Here is a 22,409-nt window from a genome sequence, read left to right as displayed (position 1 = left end):
GTTGTAGTACATCAACTTATCAAGAAATTCTTCTCCCAAAAGTTTCATGTAGTCTAAGTTCTCATTCAGCTGAGACTCAAAAGTTGACTTTGCACACCTCCAGAAGCAATTCTTCCTCTCAAGGCCTCTGTATTTTTGGGACCAATTGGCTAAAACATGCCTAGCACACATTCTATGTTCAACATTGGGCAGCTGCTCTTTTATGGCACTTTCAAGACCCTGTCAGGAATAAAAAATAGGCAGTTAGTAAAGTAAAAGAACAAAACTGCCAAGAGTTATGAAATAGAGTGAATTCAACACTTAAATCTTACCTTCTGCATATCTGTTATAACAGCAATGTCTGTCCCATCTCCCAGCTGAAGATCTTCCTTTAAAATTCTAATAAACCAAGTCTAATTGTTATTGTTCTCAACCTCAACTACTGCACAGGCCTGTGGCATCATCTGATTGCTTCCATCTTTACAAACAGCAACAAGTAATTGACCTTTTGAGATTCCCTTTAAAAAGCAACCATCCAAACCAATGCACTTCCTACAACCAGCTAAGTATGACTTCTTCATTGCATCAAAACATATGTAGAATCCTCTAAACATTTTTTTTCCACCTTCAAATGTCTCATCACTAAGCCTAACTACACATGTACTACCTGGATTTGATCTTAACAACTCATCCCTATAATATAAAATCCTCCCAAACTCCAAAACATGGTCACCCATCAACTCAGCTAAAACCTTGTTTCTTGCTCTTCTACACACAGTTCTACCAACATAAAGATCCAACTCCTTCTTAATGAGCTGCTGAAACTCAAAAATCCTAATGTTTGATTGTTCCTTTATTCTCTCATTATAGTGACTAGATAAGAATTTGGTATTGCAAAGTTTGTTCCTATTGGTAGGGTCACACATATGAATTGGATTATAGGTCTTCACCACAAAGTTGTTAGTCCTAGAGTCAAGACTAGCAAATAAAAGCCAAGGACAACCCTCTACACACCTAACCCTTACCCTTGTAGGTTCATTAATACCTTTTTCAATGGCAACATGCTCATGGACTGCATACTTGGTAACTGCAGTTCTAAATTCATTAACACTTTCAAATTGGAGGCTTGTTTCCCATACTATTTTCTTGGAGGTTTTATCAAACACAACTCTGTTTGTCACTTTCCTTCTTTTTGCTTTTACTCTCTGATCAGCTACTCCTTAATCATCATCAGATATGTCATCTGGATCAGTCTCAAAACTGGCAGCTTCATCTGAGGGGTAATAAGGCTCATCACCAGCCAACTTACCTTCCATGGTTTCTCTATTAGCACCTTCAGATTCATCATAGCCCACATCTGGCCCTTTTGGTCCTGAACCTAACTTAACATGTTTAGGAACAGGAGCTCTTTCACCCCTCTTCCTTCTTTTTCTTTTTCCAGCTCTCTCTTCCTCCCTAAAACCCTTTAGCTCCTCATCTACATCACTCTCACTATGTACTTCTCCTTCATCAAACAATCCATCTAGGTATGAATCTAAATCACTACCAGTTTCAGAAAAATCAGGGACATCCCTAGTTTGTGAAGATTCAGCAGTGGTATGAGGGGCAGCAATAGATTCATTAGTAGTAGTAGGGGCAGGATTTGATGCAGCAGCAGTAGTGCTAGGGGCAGGATTTAGTTCAGTAGTAGTATTAGGGGCAGGATTTGATGCAGCAGCAGTAGTATTAGAAGCAGTTGGAGGAGTACAAGGGACAGAACTTGGAGAGTTAGGTTGGAGAGGGGTAGTATTTTGAGTTGGTTCAAAAGGAGGTTCATTGAATGGCTCTAAATCAGCATCAAAAGATGGAACACCACTACCCCCAATGTCTTGACCAGTCACTTTATCAAAAGAAACATCACTTTCCCCCTCCACATGGTTACATATTCTAATAAGGGTGGGACCACTAGGGGCTCTTCAACTATGTGACACACAAAAGCCTCCAAAATATCCCCATCCCCCAAACATGCAGCAACTCGAGTTGTATCCCTATCACATTTGATTTCTACCAATACCACACTATCGACAAATTTAACATAAATGGTGCATTTACTAGGGTCATACCCTAATTTTTTCACACAATCAAGCAATTCAAAGTAACAAAACCTATCTAAATCCATACGTGTAAGTTCAGTTACTTGTCCACCAACGTAGGGTTTTTTGTCAGTCATTAAATTACCACCATGGTAAAATCGCAAAGTAATCAGTTCATAAGCCATATTTCGACCTAAAAACAGTACAAATACTTCAATTTCATAGTCAATGAAATACACAACAACCAAATCGACATTTACATATTCAAGCATTTACCCAGTCATTTACACTGTAAATTTGCAGAAAAAATAAAGACGCAAAAAAAAACCCTAGTTCTAATTGCACAATATAGAAACAAAATGAGACAATGGACTAACCTTTTAGTAACACAGCCGATTTTTGTCCTCCAAACGTCAACAAAAAAGCCAACTTCCAATCGTCCAAGTTCAAACAATCACCAACACTTCGATTATAGGTTTAGGATGAAGAAAAACTAAAAAAACTCTATGAAATCCGACAATATTGAGCAGGTAAACTATAAAAAAAATATGATTTAGGACGAATATTGAACGATTTGTTGTTTGTGGTGTCGTTTGGTTTTCTTGAATTAGGATTTGGGCGTCTGATGTGTGTGGGTTTGGGTGGGTTTGGGTGATTTGAAATGGGTTTGGGGTGTTAAAATGGGTATGGGGGGTTAAAAATGGGTATGGGGGGTTAAAAATGGGTTTGGGTATATTATAATGTCGTGATTATAAAATAAATCAGTTCATTTAATACGTGGCTTCACCCAAGAGCGAGTGTCGCCCACGACATTCACTGATTGGGGGTTTTGGTCTGTGGAGGGGTAATTTAATTCACTTTTAACAAGTTAAGGAGTGTAATAGGTCGCTCGTATAGTTTAGGTGTGATATCGACATTTCGGGTATAGTTCAGGGGTGTTTTGATGTATTTTGCCAAAAGTTTATTAATAACATAAATCTTTACATTTAATTTTTCAATGACATTCAACCTTTTTGTTATATTTGCAAGGAAAATATACTCCCAGCTTCCCTATTTTTCTATTTTCGAAAAGACGCTCCCAATTAGATTCAGAAGTCAAAATATTAATAGATAAATGAAAGGGAAATTTAAACTAAATCTGTAAGATGACTATGCTGGTTTAAGAAGGTGAGAACGAAGGAAGAGTTGCATCAGATCCTCCTAAACAGAATCTCCAAGTGAATCCATCTCCATTGGATGCCATCAGATAAGAAGTAAAAGGGAAAATTGAAAGAGGGAGAAAAGAGTACTGCGGATTTATATTTACTTTGTAAAGACAAAAAACCCAGGTATCAATATGTCAGTACTAGTATGCTGCTAGGGGTATTTTAGAAAATAAAAAGTGGGTACAATGCTAACCTACTATCTTCACGTAGTAGGTTAGCAGAAGCCATATATATATGTGTGTGTGTGTGTGTGTGTGTGCGCGCGCGGGGAAAGTAACTTACTCAAATACAACCCAAAACCTGATCTAACTCGTACAAGAGCTTCTAATAGAATTTTACAAGTCTTAGAAGATACAGAGAAAGAAAACTCTCTCAAAATAGAAAGGAAAGAATAACATAAGCAGAGGAAATCTAGGGATGCGGGTCCAACTGTACTCACCCTAGAATCTCCAAGTGAATCGCCTCGGGATCAAATTCGAGGCCTAGAACTGGATCATGGAATGGTATCTGCACCCAAAATAAAGTGCAGCAAGTGTAGTATGAGTACAACCATTAGCAGTCACAGGTACCATAGGCCGACAACGATGGGAAACACACATATATAATAGAAAGGTTGAATCCAACACTCAAAACATCAGTTCAACTTAACTTCACCAATTATGCCTTTTTAAGTCATGTCTCACACTAAGGCAGGTAACACGTATCACATACGGTAAATAAGGATAAATGGATGTATAAATACATGAATGCAATGCAATGGTCAATAACAAACCTGGTACACACACGCTAATGATCATAATATTCCATCTAGTCGCGTCCATATACCGTGTTGCGGCATGCAACCTGATCTAATGTTGCGGCATGCAACTCGATCTAGGATTATTTATATGTTTCAACATGCAACCTAATCCATAAATTATATATATATATATATATATATATATATATATATATATATATATATATATATATATATATATATATATATATGTTGCGGCATTCAACCCAATCCCATATATCATCATAATTTGTAAACCTTAATCTTACCTCTTTCACCACTTATCCATCAGTATGTAAGAATGAATGCATGTATGTAACATATGAAGTACCATATGTCATATATGTAGGAATGAATAAGCACGTGTATATCATGGACCCTCAAATATTTCAACTGAAGCACCAACATGGATCATTCTTTCACAACTCATATAAGTCATGCAATGATGAGGTAAATAATTATCAAATAATTGCAAGTATTTATCAACATGGATCTCATGACCCACATAAATAATAATCATATCAACCTAGCAGATTTATCACCACAACCATGCCCGAAAGCCTTAATATGCATTCCCCGTCTCAATTACTATTCACAATAACAACCCATACAGTTACACCGGTATCCACCTAAGTGCTCACATAATCGCTAAGGTGGGACACCCCTTTCACGCCTAATACCCCTCAACATTTATAAACTATATGTGCTCTCCAATCGTAGTCTAAAGAAATAAACCGTAACCTACCTCGGAGCTGAAATAGGAGCCACGAACCCTCAAGACGGAGCCTTTCCCTTTTGAAATGTCCCTGAATGATCAAAGACTATAAAAAATAGAATCTACATTAAAATACGAATCCGTTTACTCATATTGTTATATTATTGTTTCGGACCCAAAAAGTCACCAAAAAAGGCAATTCTGACCCTCGAAGATCAAAACTATAATTTCGTTGCAAAATCGTGTAACATCTCGGGTCCTCAAACTAAGGTACGAATCGTTTTGAGAGAGTAAAACGAAATCTAGAAGGTTTCTTGTTTTTGCAAAAGTGGCCGAGGGGCCTATTTCAGGCAACCATAACCCCTTGATTAGTTGCGAAATTGGAAAGTTACCTCAATAAAAGTTGTAGTACGTGAAAATAACTTCAATCTATATAAATATTAGGCCAAACAGATATCAGAGGAAGAAGTTACGATCATCACAAAGACGCTCAGTGTGGCAGGCCACCTGCGTTGGCCACACGACGCCAAAGTGTGCGTGTACATTGGCCACGCGTCATGGGATAGAGTGGAACAACCTGCTCTCTGACCAAAGTCTGAGTGAGACCCCGCGTTGGGCGTGTGACATGGGCCCAACGCGCATAGGTCGGATTTTCTGGTCAAAAGTCGGATTTTCGCATTTTCTCTTATATTTAAGCTTGGGGTTTAGTTCCCTAACATCCCTTATCACAAAAAATCATCCTAAGGCAAGAGAGAACAAGTCCCAAGCCTCAATGACCCTTCAAGGTAAGTTCTATAATGATTCTACGTTGAATTCAAGTCCCTAATAACCTTTGAACTTGATTAAACCCTTCAAATCATTAGATATTCTATTGAGACATCATTGTTGAGCAAAGAAACCCTAGAACTCAAATTCAAGAGGATTGAACTTCCAAAGGTAATGTTTCTACTCTCTAATCATTTGTAGTAGAGAATTGATAATTCGACTCTAAGTTCTTGGACCATAAGTTGATAGTTTTGATAAAGAGAATCATATAAACTGTGGTAGAGTTTTGGATTGTTGACTTAGAATTGTTGCAATCATATGGGTGATGAAGAATGATGTTGATTCATTTTATTGAGATTAAGAATTACCTAGAAGTAATAGAATGGGAGTTGGGCGAAGAAAACACCATTAATGAAGGTTGTGGAGCTTTATGCCCACTAAGTGATTGATAAAATGCTTAGATGACCAAAGCATGAATATTATTGCTAATATGGAATCCCTTTGACACTTATTGTTATAGATTAAAGTTGAAAAGGTTGACGAATGTTGTATTACGCTCAAAGGCAGAAAGTTAAGGTATATGAGGCTAACTCTCTACGTTTAGGAATGTTAATGATTCTCCCTCCACTACATTTCTTTTACAACGTTACGAATTGCCTCAGAAATATAGTTCAGCTTAGTCTCCTAGAATAGTTGCAGAGTTTCTACTCTCTAGTCTCGTAATTCGTTCATGACTTTCATTCCGAACGTTGTGAGCTCAGTACGTAATCAATATAGACTTGTGTTTGATACCTATAAGTCTCAGTCTAGGATATTCAGCATGTTTATAAATAGTCAAAGCTTTAGTTCTTATAATTAGTTCATGACTATGTCTCAGTGAGTCATTGCTCAGTATGTCAGTGTTGTACTTTTCAACATGATTCTCAGTTCTTTTATATAAATTGTTTAATGTTGAACAACTGTGTTTTGGGCCTAAGGCCATATTTATTTATACGTATACTTGGGCTAAGGCCACAGACTTGTGCACTTATATTGAGCCTGAGGCCACAGATTGTGATCTCAGTAAGCAGGTGATTCTCCATTCAGAAAAAGAAGTATTCTTATTGTTACACCCCAGAAATTTTTCGTTAACGTATAGTGAGTAGACTAACGAAGGGCACGACGTACATGATGTTTTAATAAGTAAGAAATGACATTTGATGATTCTAAATGAGATTTCAAAGACATGGGAGGTAGGAGAAGAAAGTTGTTAAGGAAAGCAAGATATATGTCGTGTACCGGGCAGAATTTATGAGTATCGAATTAATGATGGCTTAATAATGTTTTGGAGAAGAGTTATAATATCCCTTAGATTGTTAACGAGGTGTTAAACAAGTATCAAGAAGGTTCTATAAGGATTTGAGGTCAAATGAAGTGACGAGAACAAAATCGGAGAAGGAACAGATTATACGACCAATTATACGGTCTGTATAATATTATACGGTCCGTATAATGGTCCGCAGAACCATCACAGTGAAGGTCCCTCACTGATGGGATTATACGGTCACTTATACGGATCGTATAAAATTATACGGACCGTATAATGTGCCGTATAATTGACACAGAAAGGGATGGTTGCTGAGGAAATTTCACAGTCACTTATACGGACCGTATAAATTTATACGGACCGTATAAGTGTCCGTATAATTATGTCGGGACAGATTTTAAGTTTTTAAATAAGAGAACCAAGTTCATTATTGTTCATTCCCATTTCTCCTCCACGACTCAAGAGTTCTCTAGAACCTTCCAAACACTTCATATATAAGAATCCAAGTGAAACTAAAGATCTACTTCATCAAACCCACAAAATTAAGTGTAAGAAACACATTAAAGTTCATCCAAGCCAAGGAATATCAATGGAAGTGAACTATGGTTTTGGTGCAAGAGAGATATTTCAACTCAAGGCTTATTTCTACACTATCTAAGGTAAGTTTTATGGTATATCCATGTTATTTAAGATATTGAAAAGTTGAAACACTTGGATTGTAGAAGGATATAGAAAATGGGTTATGAATATGGGAATAGTGACATTATGAGTAGTAGTTTGGAGTGAATCACGAATATTGGTATGTGTTGATTATAAGTAAGCTATAGATGACATTTAGAACATGGAGTGAGTATTATATGTGAGAAAACGCAATGGTGAACCATGACCATGATTATGGAGGAATTGAAGTGAAATTGTGAAATGTAGATAATGTAGATGAATGATGATTGTTACTTATAACATTGCGAATATTGTTATGGATGTTTGGGAATTGATATAAGATATGGAGAAAGTAATAGAAACAAAGGAGATGCTGCTCAATTTTCTCTAGCTTTAGTTCAAACACGCTTATGTTATCGATTATCTAATATGAGTATAAACTCTCTTGAAGGTAGAAACGTGAATATTGGAGAGGAACGTTCAAGCGATAGAGTAGCTAAACGAAAAGGTATGTAAGGATAGTCCTTTCTTTCTAAGGCATGATTCTTATGACACGATATTCCCTATCTCTTCATGACTTTCCTACATCCCAAAAATTATGAGTCAATCTTAGTAAAGAGCTTCATATGAGATAAGATAAGAGATATGTTATGAGCACGATAATGATGAGTCTAAGTCTAAAGAGTCTAAGCCCCATGATATTATGTTTCTACAAAGCTAATGATTCTTATTATGATCCATTGATGTTGTTCATTGTATACACTCACCTTATATGCTAATCCTTCAAGGTGAGGCATAATACTTATGCATGCTCCATAACGGAATCGGGGGTTCACGACCTTATGTCACCTCGATAGATGTACAGTTTGTCTTGAGTTTTATGCATGATTCATGATAAGTATGTGATGATGATATACACCGCACATACATGGCGGGGCAGACACCACTAGTGGGCGGCATGAGATGGTACCCCGGACGCGGGAGGCCTGGACGCGGGCTAATGATTATCACACCGTACCTATATGGTCGGGCAGCTTATACATATATGCATACATGATATGATAATGATTATGAAGTAAGTTAGCATGCATTATTCCAGTTATAAGTGACAGTCAGTTACAGATCGCTCCTCACTCGATGTCTCCGTATTTTATTGATATATCATTATTGTTTATGCCTTACATACTCAGTACAATATTCGTACTGACGTCCGTTTTCTTTGGACGATGTGTTCATGCCCACAGGTAAACAGGGAGACGGTGCAGATCCATAGAAGGTATCAGCAGATTTACAGGAGCACTCCATTATTCCGGAGGTGCTATTTGATTTATTCTTTTATGTACATATACATATTTTGGGCACGACGGGGTCCTTTCCCGTCCATATGTCTAGTATTCTAGTAGAGGCTCGTAGATACGCATGTGTGGGTAGTATGGTCTCACGATGTTACTATCGTATATATATTATTATTTTGATAGCCAAAGGGCTTATGTATATAAAAGTAATTATGTTTCCAAATGAAAAATGGTCGTCCTATGATTATGAGCACATGAATAGTAAAGAAGTGTATAATGAGTATGATGAGTAGTAGAATGAGTGGTGCTCGGTGGTTAGCCCCGGGTACCCGTCATGGCCCCTAGTCGGGTCGTGGCACTTATCTTACTTCTTCTGTTCACTTCAGTTATCAGTTATCAGTTTAGTTTTAGTTTGAGTACTTACAGTTCCTTCTTTCAGTGGCTTTACTTACCAGTGCAATTCAAATGTACTGATGTCCCTTTTGCCCAGGGCTTGCATCTCGCAATGCAAGTAACGATTTACAGGATGACGCATCTGCTTCCTAGGATTTCCAGTATCAGCTGATTGGTGAGCCCCAGTTCTTTCGAGGCCTTATCATTTATTTACAGTCTTTACATCAGTTGTAGACAATCAGGTATGCCGGGGGCCTTGTACCGGCAACATTCAGTATTTTCAGTACTTCATTAGAGGCTTCATAGACTTGAGTGACAGTTAGACATAGTCGCAGTCTTTTTCAGGTTAAGCCAGGTTGGCTCCAGTTTATGATTCAGACTTATCTTAGCATTCTCACATATTGATTTATATCATTCAAACTTTCAGCATATCAGCATGTGTTGGTTTATTTTCCGCATTCAGTATGTTATGATATCACATGTTGATTCAGTCAGCCAGTTAGTTGGCTCGGTCACATGTAGTCAGGCACCGAGTGCCGTGTTACGTCCAGGCACAGGTTGGGGGTGTGACAAATCGGGTCCAATATAGTCTTTTCTTTTCTTTTGTTTTTTGAGGTCCAATATAGTCAAAATAGTAGTCTATGAGTTTAAATGAGTCCAATAATACTCATATTTCAATACTTTGATTTGGAACCCAAAAAGGTAATCCGAGCCCCCCAGGGAAAAAAGGAATTTTATTTTAAAATTGGTTTACCCGTAGCTTAATTATTCTAAATCCAGAAAATCCATTCAAAAAACCATCATGTTTATCTTCAAATCCATGATTTACCACTTTTCATTTTTGCGTTCAAAACCCCAATTTCTACAACCCAAACACGGATAAAAATGATAACCAATGAAAATAATCATGAATAAAGGTTAGATACTTACCCCCTCATTGAGACGAGAACAAAGCCGCGAAAATCACTTCAAACGAGGCTCTATAACTCAAGATATGCTCAAAATACTAAAATGTTCGATTTGTCCATTTGAAACATTGTCCAGGTGATTTTTACTCATTGCCTTCACGCGATACCTTCACCTTCGTGAATAGAAATTTTTCGTGTTGACTAGTCAACCCAAAAGTCCTTCATCTCGTTCATGAAGCACAATTGCTAGCACCAGAAATCAGCAATTTTTCCCCATACTAAAATAGGCATAACTCCATCCTATGGCGTCGAAATTGGATGATTCTTTTCCTATGGTTCCATAATCACGACACGGATTTAATGGTTCAATCGAAACATAAATAAAAGGTCGTTTGCTCAATATGGTACCGTTTATGGCCAACCAAACGACACTGAAACTTCAAACACGAGCGCGTCACAACCCATATATATCCAAAAACTCATCAGAATCTCACAAAACTTGCGAACAAGTCCAAAATCATCGTACGAACTTGTTGGAACTTTCAAAACATCGATACGGGATCGTCTTGACCTGATGTTGACCGTGGTCAACTTCAATTCCTTAACTTAACTAGTTTCTCGGCCTATGACCCAAATCACATCTGAACCCTTCAGGAACTGAACCAACGACTCGACTAAGTCATAAATCACATTCTGGACCTAATGGAATAGACGAAACTTTGAAAAAAACTCATTTACCCCCGGTGTAGACTTTGGTCAAACTTTTTCATTTCCTTAACTTAAGCATTTCCAAAATATCCTTTTCTTTTACCCAAAATTCACCCGAAAGCATCGGGAATTGAGCCATCCATTCTCGCAAGTCATAAACATCAATATGAAGGTAACAGAACCAACAAATTTCCAATCTGGGTCTTATTTCTTCTCTTGATCATCTTTTCGCCATAAATAGGCATATTAAATACTAAAACTGACTTAATTATCAAAACCCAACCAAACGAACTCTAAAATTAGCTCTGTCAATTTCTACATGTCGTAAATACTATTACAAATCTAAAGAAATCTTCAGATAGCCAATCAAAGCACGTTTTCCTAAAACAACTAATTAATCCAAATAATTAAATACCGAGATTTTCAAAATGAAACCTTCTCCCAAAGTGAATCAAAACTTTGCAAACCTGTTTGACTTCAAACTTTGCAGGTCAGTCAAAATAATTATTATGGAGCTTATGGAATAGACGACACGTAAAATACAGCATCGGTTCTCAAGACGACCGACCGGGTCGTTACATGTCCATACTTGGGTCCGAATCTGTACATAAACGTTCACTTTGTTTTGTGAATAAAATGTTTACTTACCAAGAACAAAAGTTTGTCGTGAACCATCTTGTAACTTGTATTAGTATTAAAACTTTGTTTCAACTAATCATTTTTCGCAATGCATTTATTCTATTTCATGTCAATATTACATATTTGAATTTGTAATTATTTTCTTTAAAATATTTCGTTAGTAGTTATTTTTGAAAATAAAAATGTAACAATTTCGAATGATAATATAATTTATAGGTAATATAATATATAAAGATTCTGAAATTACCAGAAAAATTTAATTCAAATGATTTTTTCTTTCAAGCAAAATACGAATGCATGTTATTATTTCTCAGTTTTTAAGTTAAATTAAATGAAATTACTCATTTTATACAATACATCGGGTACTTTAGTTATTCTTTTCATTAAAAAATAATAGTTGTTCATAATTGAAGGTCATATTTAACAATTTAAAATTACATGCAATAATCCAATACAATTTTGGCTGTTGATTTATGATTTAGTGGGTTTATTAGCCCACTCAAAAGGTGAAGGGGGTATTATTTCCCAAACTTGAAAGGTAAAGAGGTTAAGTGGTATTTACCTTCTTTTTTTTTCTAATCGAACATTGATTATTGTATGCCGAATCTTACCATGGGATTATTTCTCCTAATTTCAACCAATCGACTCCAGAATAAAAATGTTTTTAAAAAAAAATTGTGCTTTGAAGTTGTGATGCGGCACAAATCTGCTTTTGAGTGTTAATCGTTGATTTGTTTTTCAACGTTCTTAAATATTTTGAATAAATGATACTTAGTAACCTAAAATCTGATGGGACTTTTTAAATGGAACAAAGTGGTCTTAAGAGTATTAGGCGTACAAATTAATCAGTAGCCTTTTTTTTTATTGAGTAGTACAAAAATTACTCAAAAATGTGATTAGAAAGTATAAAATAAATCAATCCAACATTGAGTTAATTCCTCAATTAGTCAATCAACTTAAGAAAATTACCTAGTAAAGTCATTTATCTTTTTTTTTTTTTTGTTCTTTACATGGTAATTCAAATTTATACATTTGTCTTATAAAGTAACACGGGCTAAAAATCACTTTAAAAATAAAAGAAAAAGGGCCAAAGTAGTCCCTAAGTTTGAATTTTCAAATAAAATAATCCTTATTCTTTAACATAAAACACTAACATTTTAATAATACAAAATAATATAATTTTAGTTGAATTCTAATTGTGGTATTAAAAGTAACGAAACATACAAAAATTTGTGATTGATAACTTTAGAAATGAAAAAAAAAAAATCATTTATCATTGGTAAAAAAGAATATGAAATAGCCTACATGTACTCCATTTGCTAGGAACTTAGGAGTTCATCAATAAAATATTTTCTCTATTTACTCAATTTATGAGTAATCTTTATTTTGATAAAATAGTTTAAATTAGTTGTTTGTTTCTTCTACTCTAGAAATTATTCTCAGAAAATTCATAATTAATAAGGAAGACGATGAATTCCTTCAACGAAAAATAAACTAGGTCCCAATAGGCAAAAAAAAACTTATATGTAAAGATTATAAAAGGTTTTTGTAAAGCAGAAAAAAAAAAAATAGATGCATACTATTGAAGGACATTCAAAAAATATAAATCATTCGACATCACATAAAATTAAGAGATTATATCATCATTGTGTACTAAATTTTTTAAGAAGTTCAAATATTATTTTTGTCAATCTCGTAATATTATTTGGGTGAAAATTATCCTCCCACCCCTGCCTCCTCCAACCTTGCTAAAGAAATTAAGTATCTCTCCCAAGTTTGAATAATAGTTGTTTCTCCCCTTTATCTGATTTAAAATTTTTAGTACCTATTTTATCCTCTTTGTTAACAATCTTCATTTCTTTTTACTTTTAAACATTATGGTTTTTTTTTTAATCTATATTATGAACTTACCTATAGACGAACACAATCTAATTTACGAAGTAAGAAAGCGAAAAATAGTTGGAGGACTATTATTGTTCGGTGTTAAAAAAATAAGGGATGTTTTAACTGAAAGTCCAAATTTAAGAGGCTACTTTGGCCCTTTTTCTTTTATTTTAAAGTGACTTTTGGCCCTTATTACTTTGTAAGGCAAATGTATAAACTTGAATGACCATAGGAGGAACAAAAAAAATTGATAAATGACTTTACTAGATAATTTTCTTAAATTGAGTGACCACATGAAAAATTGACTCATCCAACGTTCCAACTTAGGATCCATATCAAATAAAGGAACATAGATTTATGAGGGTACAAAACAGAATAAGGGATGGATTGGGAGAACATCTACTTAGTGTTGTGTTCGTCCAAGCCTTGTTCACTTCTAAATAAGTTAAATTGTCCTGCATTAATCTATCGGCCTGTAAAAGCCCCTAACTAATCTTGTGTTTCAAATGCAGCTCTTAACAATTAAATAAATCTAAATATTTCCCTGGGAGTAACGATAAAAGTGTAGAGGTATATTTGGACCTTTTAAATTGTCTAGAAAAATATTTGAAACGTTTTCAATTGCTAATGAATATATTTATGGAAAAATTATTGCATTTTTTTACAAACGGAAAAGGCTCAAAAAGGCCATTAACCTATTGGAAGACTCAAAAATACCCTTCAGAAATTGCCAAAAAAACATGCCCTTCAATTAACACAAGTATTACACGGAGTTTCATTAAACAAGTGACCATTTTTTATTGGTCCACATATATTTCTAACCCAATAAAAAAAATCCGACCCCAACCAACACCCAAACGCTTTTTCTCTTAATTTTGGTGGTTTTCTTTAGAGGTTTGTGCTTTCTTTCCTATTTTTTGGTCCAAAATTTTGTCTTTTAATTTTTTAATTTTCTATTCCCATATGTCACTAATAAAATGTGGAAAAGGGTATTTGTAATTTAAGTGTTTCTGCTAGTATTAAGAATACTCTGTCATAAATTCTTGTATTTTCTATTCATTTTCTTGAGGAAAAAGAGAATTGAAGTGATTTCAGTGTTTTAAGAGTTTAGATGTCAATGTATGTGGAGTAGGAAACTCAATAATCAATATTCATCTCCTTTGCCTCTGTTTGGATGGTCGTTACCCATGGTTTCATAATGTACGGTATGGTATTGTATTGTATTTGTAACGACCCTTCGGGTCGTTATGAGAAATTAGGACTCCATTGGGAATTCTGAGGCCGCAGGTGGATTCGTAGGACGTCTTTTTGTATGTATGCATGTTTTGTGTTGTGTTTTTGAGGCTTTGGAAGACATATGGGGTGATAGGGGGAAAACTGGACAAAAAATCGAGCTCACTGCCCAAAATGCACCGCTGTGGCGGTGTGAGTACCGCTATAGTGGTGGAAGCAGTCAGCCACTTTCTCTTGGGGCCGCTGTGGCGGGCCATTGCCCGCTACGGCGATGCTGCTATAGCGGGGTAGTGACCGTTATAGCGGTGAGCGAATTTATCTTGGGTCCGCTATAGCGGTGGCTTGGCTGCTATAGCGGGACCGCAGCAGCGGCGTAGTGACCGCCGCAGCGGTCAACGGGAAGGCAGAATCGGGTTTTTAATGCCTTAGTTTTATATTTTCATTCATAACACACCAACACACTTCCCAACAAGCACCTAGAGAGGATTTTCAAGCTAGGGCAAGTTAACCTTGAGAGGTATGTCTCTTTGCTTTCCATTCTACCATTCCATTCCCTCCGTTATTGTAATCATCTTCATGGGTCTTTAATGGTGAAAGTGAAGTAGGAACCCTAAAATATCAATAAACCTTCTAAACTTGATGGGTTGGGATTATTAACGCGTATTTATCTTTTAAATGGATTGATTAGTTGCTATTTGCCATAAATTGAACATTTAGAATAGTAAACTAAGTGATTGAGACCTAGGGTTTTATAAAAATGGTGTCTTTGCCATAATAAACTGTTTGTAATGGGAATGTTTGATAGAAAGTGGTATAAATTGATGGTTTATGAATATCAGGGGCTTTGATAGGTTGTTTATCACCTAGAAAATCATCCACCCTTAGAATGGGGAGAGGAAAGGATATTCTTGCCTTGGTATTTGAAAATTGAGCAATGTGACTCATTGAGCCTTCTATTTTTAGACCGTGAACGTATTGAGGCTTTGAGGAAAGGAAAGGTTGTAGCAGAGTGACAAGCATTGTTCCAGCTCTACTTTGAGGTAGGTTACGGTTTACTCAAGTTAGACTTTGGTTAGTTGATTGTATGTTTGGTGATCTCCATAGGAGAAAGCATGTCCAGTTTTCATGCATGATATTGTGTGGTTTAATTCCTACGTGAATGTGATTCATTGATTGTGTAGGCTCCGTGCCATTATTCCTGTATGGTAAAATCTACAATGGATGTGTTGTGATGAGAAGTTAATATAATCTTCTCAAGGATATTGTTAAATGAAATGATGAGTTGATTCTTGGTATTGGAGAGGTAAGAAACACTGTCCTGTAAGAGGTATGAAAAGGCACTCATGTGACCTAGATTATGGGCGCGTGGTCCGAGGATCGTTCCGGAAACGAGAGGTACTGTGATATGTCCCGCGACCGAGGTTCGTTCCGGGGAGGAGGTTTGTGGTCAGGTCCGCGGGGTATTTCGGAACGAGTGGTACATGGACACCATGGGTCCTCTGTAGGTCATGGCTACTAAGCTAAGACATCAGTTAGCATGTATGTACAGTGCATGCGGTTATTGTGGTAAATTTATTTCCGTTGTTGACTTACATGATTGTGATGCTTGACATCTTGGTGATTTGATTTTGATTGTTCTATGTTGACTTGCTATGGTTTATTGATATTCATGACTGTTGACTGGCTTATTTTATTCTATTGATTTTACGAAATATGCATGATACTAATCTTAGTCGGCCTATGATGCTTACTGGTACTTAGTGTTTGTACTGATACTACCTTGCTGCATTCTTTGAGCGCAGATTTTGATATAGAGACCGCTGATCGTCCTCACATCTAGCATGGAGGCTATTTGTTGATGGATTTTGGGGTGAGATTCTTCCCATGCCAGGCCGCCCGAAGATCTTCTTGCTATGATGTCTTTTCGTACTCTAGACATTATGGATTACTTACTTGTTAGACTTCAGATTCTTAGAGATGTTTTGGCTTAGAGTCCTGTACGATGACTTTCGAATTTTGGGGATTGTAATAGTTAGAACTTCCGCACTTATTTCAGTATTTATGGCATGATTTACTTGTTCTTTTGTTGTTAAATGAGTAATATTTGTTTAGCTTGGTTAATATAAGATCAGATTGAATGGTTAGGTGTCTTGTATATTGGTTCGCCCACTAGGATTTAGATGGGTGCCAGTCATGGCGAGTTGGGTCGTGACAGTATTGTACTGTATAATGCAATGTTTGAATGGACTGTATCATTTTTTAGTGTTTGGTTTGACATTGTATTGTATAATAATATGTAAGTTTACTAAAATACCCTAATACTTAATTACAAAAGGTGGTTGGTGTAAGGTGGGGGTGGGTGGTAGGGTGGGTGTGAGGTGGGGGTGGGGTGGGTTTGGATGTGATGGAGGAGGGTGGGGGTGGGGTATAATGGAGAAATGAAATATCTAACCACGCAAAAACCACCAAATCTGTGACTTTAGCTAGTTAATAGATTTACCTTCAAATTTTGCTAACTTTGTTGTAATTTTACGGCTCCAAAGGTCAGCTAGTTTATCTGATATTCCTCTTGGGGAAAGAAACGGGAGGTAACTAATGAAAAAAAATATCCAAGTTTTTTTCTTTATGCAATCGATTCTACTGAGTTTTATTTGGAAAATATTATGAACCGAATGTTGTTGTCAATTTCAGAGATGCAACACTGAAGAAAGAGGGCAAATTCAACCGTCAGTATCATTAAACAAGGACTTGATTTGGTTCGGTAGCTAGGTTAGTTTTATTAGAAACAGGTTTTGTGTGTTGGTTCAGGTCAGATTTTTTTATTGGGTTAGAAATTTATGTGGATTGGCCACTTGTTTAATGGAACTCCATGTCATACTTCTGGGCATTTTTAACCCAATAGATAGAATGAGGGCATTTTTTAGCCTTTTCCGTTTACAAATATCCACCAAAGATCTAGGAAACATAATGATTATGGCCAATTGTTATTACAGAACTTTTGCTAGTAGGTGAAAATGAAAATAAAGTGGCGAGTTTCCGACTAATCGAAATTGGCACCTGTAAGGCTTAAACGGCGCATCTATTGTTGAATTTTTTAGGCATATTTGTTGGAATCATAGTTTTGTTTTTTTATAATCCTGATATCGGTATTAAAATGAAACGTTGTTTATGCAAATTGTTTATTTGTGAGGAAATCACAATCAACATACTGAATCGTTTGCCTTTAAAATCGCTAGCGAGGTTTAAATGCGTATCAAAGAACTGGCGAGAGTACATTGTTGAAATTTACCGTTGTTGCCTCGGGTGGCCTGAACCCTATCTAATTAGTTTCTTCCGTGTAGAGAATCGTTAACAAAGTCGTTTCGTCTTCTCTTCGAAGCAGTGGCGGATCAAGGATTTTGAGTTCGGGAGTGCTGGACTCAGGAATTTTGAGTTCGGGGGTGCTCTATTATACACTCCGTGACTGAGTTTAATGAGTGCTGGAGCACCCAAAATTTGCACATGGGTCCGCCACTACTTCGAAGGAAGCGCCTTTGGTAATCGGTACTAGTTTGGATCAATCAATCAATTTTATCGGCGAGAGAGTGTATGTTGTTGCTTCTTCCAATGGGTTTCTTCTACGCAATAAGCTTACAAGCAGGCAAGGGGTTTATTATGTTTACAATCCTTCTACAAGGCAGCGTTTGGATGTCCCGAAACTCGAATTCTTATGGAGGATCCATATATTGGATTTATTTGTAAGGTTGGTGAAGATGAGTCTGCCTCCTTTACTATAGTTCGCTATGAAATACCTGTAATAAGATTGCATAACTTATATAGTTTAACAATTGAAAGTTTCTCTTCGGAGACTAATGTGTGGACTGCTACTAAGGTATATGTACATTTCCCATTGTTCTCTTCTAGGGATATGACTTCATCATCATCGGTTGGTGTTGTTGATGGAGTATTCTATTGGCTTGACAATCATGGACGATTAATCACTGTTTTTGATAGTGTAAAAAAGCATTTTTGGGCTTTGCAGTTGCTTGAACAGATAGAGGTCGATCCTAGTAGTTGTGGTCTTGGATTATCAGGTGGGGAACTCTGTTTTGCATCGAATGATTGGAGAACCATCACTGGATGGCAACTCAGTAATTCTCCTAGTCGAGATAATGTAGTATGGGTTAGGAAGTATGTTGTAAATGTTGCTACTTTAATTGCAAAATGTCCAGAGGATTTGGGAGTTGGAGGCTATAGCAGTATTAAGATTCAGAACATGATTTTTCATCCTGCTGTTCCGCACATTTTGTATTTGCATATAAGAGGCAAGGTTATTTCTTATGACTTGAAAACTAGTACTGCAGAACTTGTGTATGATTTTAGAGAAGCTTGGCGGAAGACAAAACACTACAATTTTGTTTCTTATGAGGGGCATCAATGGCCGCGTCTTCTGTAGACTAGCTAACAGGTATTATTTATATGTACTTCTTCTTATGGCATTTGCTAGCTTATTATTCTATTTATTTTGAACTTAGATATAAATAAGACTTCAGTATTTGAATTTGATATTAGAACTCTTTTGAATTATGATGAGAAAAATAAAAATATGAATATCACCAAGTAACTAACAAAAGAGCGGAGATGCACCAAAGAGTCCTCCACAGTTTAGACATTCTCTTTATTGCGAAGTAAATCACAGTTATTGTTAGTATCATTCGTAATGTAATGTCAAGTTTGACTTTTTAAGTTCTAAATTGTACTTCTAAAGAAAGATGCTATATAGCATTGATTATCCCATCATTCCACTATGAGAAATTCCAGAATATACTTTTCCATAGGTTCTGTTGCTTAACTTTTTTTATTACCCTTTTCTTGCTATAGTCCTACTTAAAGATGTCAAAAGAACATTTGAGTGGTCTTATAAAGAGGTTATATGGCAATTATTGGAATCACTGAGTGATTTATTGAAATATTGGGTTAAGAATGAGTGGTAAAATATTACAGGGGATACTGTTATTTAACTTTTAAAAATTCACTTCTTAAAGATAAAATAAGTTGTCAACAAATCTGGTTAAGGATTTTTTTTTTTTCCATTTTGAAAGCATCTAATATGTATGGTATCTTGATTTAGAACTATGAATATAGAGTTTGAAAAGCTGGAAGAAGAGCAACTTTACTATTTATGACTGCATTTTCAGAAGAGATACCTAGCTCTGTATTTTATAACTATCCTATCTATTATTTCTCTTAATTCAGAAATTAGAATAATAATGAGCTTTAAATATTATGAACAGAAAATATAGTGGTCAACTTTCAATTCAAAGCATATCAATACTTTTCTTTGAATGAATACATAATAAGTATAAGGCAGTCTTTGATGGCAAAACTTATCTGAATTTGGTGTTTACAATAACTTATGTTAATTTATGATGTTGAGTTATTAACTAAGGTGAACATGCATATTAATTAGCTTAAATTTAATGATAAGAATGCATATGAAGATATATGTCATGCATTTATTAGGTTGGTATAAATACCTAATGATAAGTCTTTACCGTCTTTGATTTCATAAATATTTTGTTGGGGTACATTGAATTGGAATAATTTGATTTAATATGCTAAAACAAATAAGACTTTATTTAATTTCTTTTAATATTGGTCGCGCATCGCGTGGATATGAATACTAGTTTAAAAAAAAGGTGATAAGGGCATTTTAAACCTTTTTGAATAGTACAGAGGCATTTTTGGCCCTTTTCCTTTTTACAAATATCCACCAAAATTTTTATTATTACAGAACTTTTGCTAGAAGATGAAAATGAATGAAAGGAAAGGAAAGGGGAGTCTGGCAAGGGTTTAAGTGTTTGAAAATTGAAGTGGCGACTTGTGTTTAATCTTTTCCCAATTGGAGCCGGTAAGGCTTAAACGGCACGTGTCAAGTTGTTGCATTTTTAGGCATATTTGTTGGAATCATAGTTTTGTATTTTGATAATCCTGATATCGGTATTAGAATGAAATGTTGTTTATCCAAATTGTTTATTTGTGAGGAAATCACAATCAACATACTGAATCGGTTGCCTTTAAAATCGCTAGCTAGGTTTAAATGCGTATCAAAGAACTGGCGAAAGTACATTACTGAAATTTACCGTTGTTGCCTCGGGTGGCCTGAACCCTATCTAATCGGTTTCTTCCGTGTAGAGAATCGTTCACAAAGTCGTTTCGTCTTCTCTTCGAAGGAAGCGCCTTTGGTAATCGGTACTAGTTTGGATCAATCAATCAATTTTATCGGCGAGAGAGTGTATGTTGTTGCTTCTTCCAATGGGTTTCTTCTAAGGCAATAAGCTTACAAGCAGGCAGAGGGTTTATTATGTTTACAATCCTGCCATAAGGCAGCGTTTGGATGTCCCGAAAACTCGAATTCTTATGGAGGATCCATACGTTGGATTTATTTGTAAGGTTGATGAAGATGAGTCTGTCTCATTTACTATAGTTCGCTATGAAATACCTGTAATAAGATTACATAGCTTATATAGTTTAACATTTGAAAGTTTCTCTTCAGAGACTAATGTGTGGACTGCTACTAAGCAAGATGTACCTTTCCCATTGTTCTCTTCTAGGGATATGAATTCATCATCATCGGTTGGTGTTGTTGATGGAGTATTTTGTTGGCCTGACAGTCATGGACGATTAATCCCTGTTTTTGATAGTGTAAAAAAGCATTTTTCCTTTTCACGTAAGGAAAAAGGAGACATCAAAAGTTATGAATGGAGAAAGATGTTTGCACACAATGACCATTCCCTTCGTACTATATTTCTAAATCCATCCTAACTTTATACTTGTATTTTCCGAGACTGTCACTTCCTTAGTAGGAATTTTAAACGAAGCCCACACTCTTCTTCGCGTCTACTTTTTCTCTCTCAAGATAGAGAAAAAACAAGGATTAAATTAGAAAGAACTTAGCTGAAATAAAAAGAAGTCCACAAAATCTTCTCTATATCTAAGTTCAAAGTAAATAGAATACTAAGCTAGCAAATGAAATAAGAAGTACACATAAATAATACATGTTAGATAGTCTACAGTGTTATACCCCATTTTAACCGGGTTAAATTAGGAGTACAACATATTGGAGATTCCTATTTTTGCTTATTTTTTAGGAGTCGCCACCTAATTGATTTTAAGGTGAATTAGGACACCTAATTATTAACTAAGGTAAAGCTAACTAAACCTCCGTTAACAGTCTGCTTAATCAGTGTGATTCTAGGTAAGGGTTCTATATTATCCTAAAGGGGAGGGATTAGGCATCCTTTAGAATCCGTTAACTACGGTTATCCGACCAAACTTAGGTTAATTAATTAAGATGAGAATTTGTATAAAAGAGGACTTTGAATGCCATTTTAAATAAAACTTATAAATATTGCTAAGGCTTTAAATAAAATGCTATTTAGAAATAAAACTTATAAAAGATAGTTTGCATAAAAGAGGATTTTAAATGCTATTTAAATAAAGCTTAAAATGTTGCTAAGACCTTATATGAAAATATAGTAAATGCTATTCAAGATAAGACTTGTAGGAAATATGATAATTTTCCCATAAATAATAGCTTTGAGAAGAGATTTAGCAATTTTGATCTTTGAATAAATTATGTTATATGAATATAGCAATGTAGAAAAATCTAGGCTTATGAATAGGGTTCAAAAAAAAGTGAGTTTTTCTTTTTTCCTTTTTACTATTTCTTATTAACTATGCTTAGCTAAAAATATGCGTGATTGATTCAAAACTTATATTTGAGCTTATATTTGCGTATTAGTGAAATTCCTAAGATAGTAAGAACAAAAATGATTCCTTTAACCCAAAATATGTAGGCATGCTATTTTGCAAATCAATTATTCCAAT

The 22,409-nt window shown here is 35.5% G+C and overlaps 2 pseudogenes; both read left to right on the top strand.

The window, feature by feature from the left end:
• The first annotated feature begins 17,694 nt into the window (after nt 1-17,694).
• LOC132643945 (F-box protein At5g49610-like) lies at nt 17,695-18,975 on the top strand (annotated as a pseudogene).
• A 1,552-nt stretch (nt 18,976-20,527) lies between these two features.
• LOC132643944 (F-box protein At3g26010-like) lies at nt 20,528-21,344 on the top strand (annotated as a pseudogene).
• Nucleotides 21,345-22,409: the final 1,065 nt, after the last annotated feature.

Source organism: Lycium barbarum, chromosome 6 (genome assembly GCF_019175385.1).
Source record: "Lycium barbarum isolate Lr01 chromosome 6, ASM1917538v2, whole genome shotgun sequence".
NCBI classification, from domain to species: Eukaryota; Viridiplantae; Streptophyta; class Magnoliopsida; order Solanales; family Solanaceae; genus Lycium; species Lycium barbarum.
The sequence above is the reverse complement of the archived record's forward strand: the minus strand, read 5'-3'. Positions and strand labels throughout refer to the sequence as shown.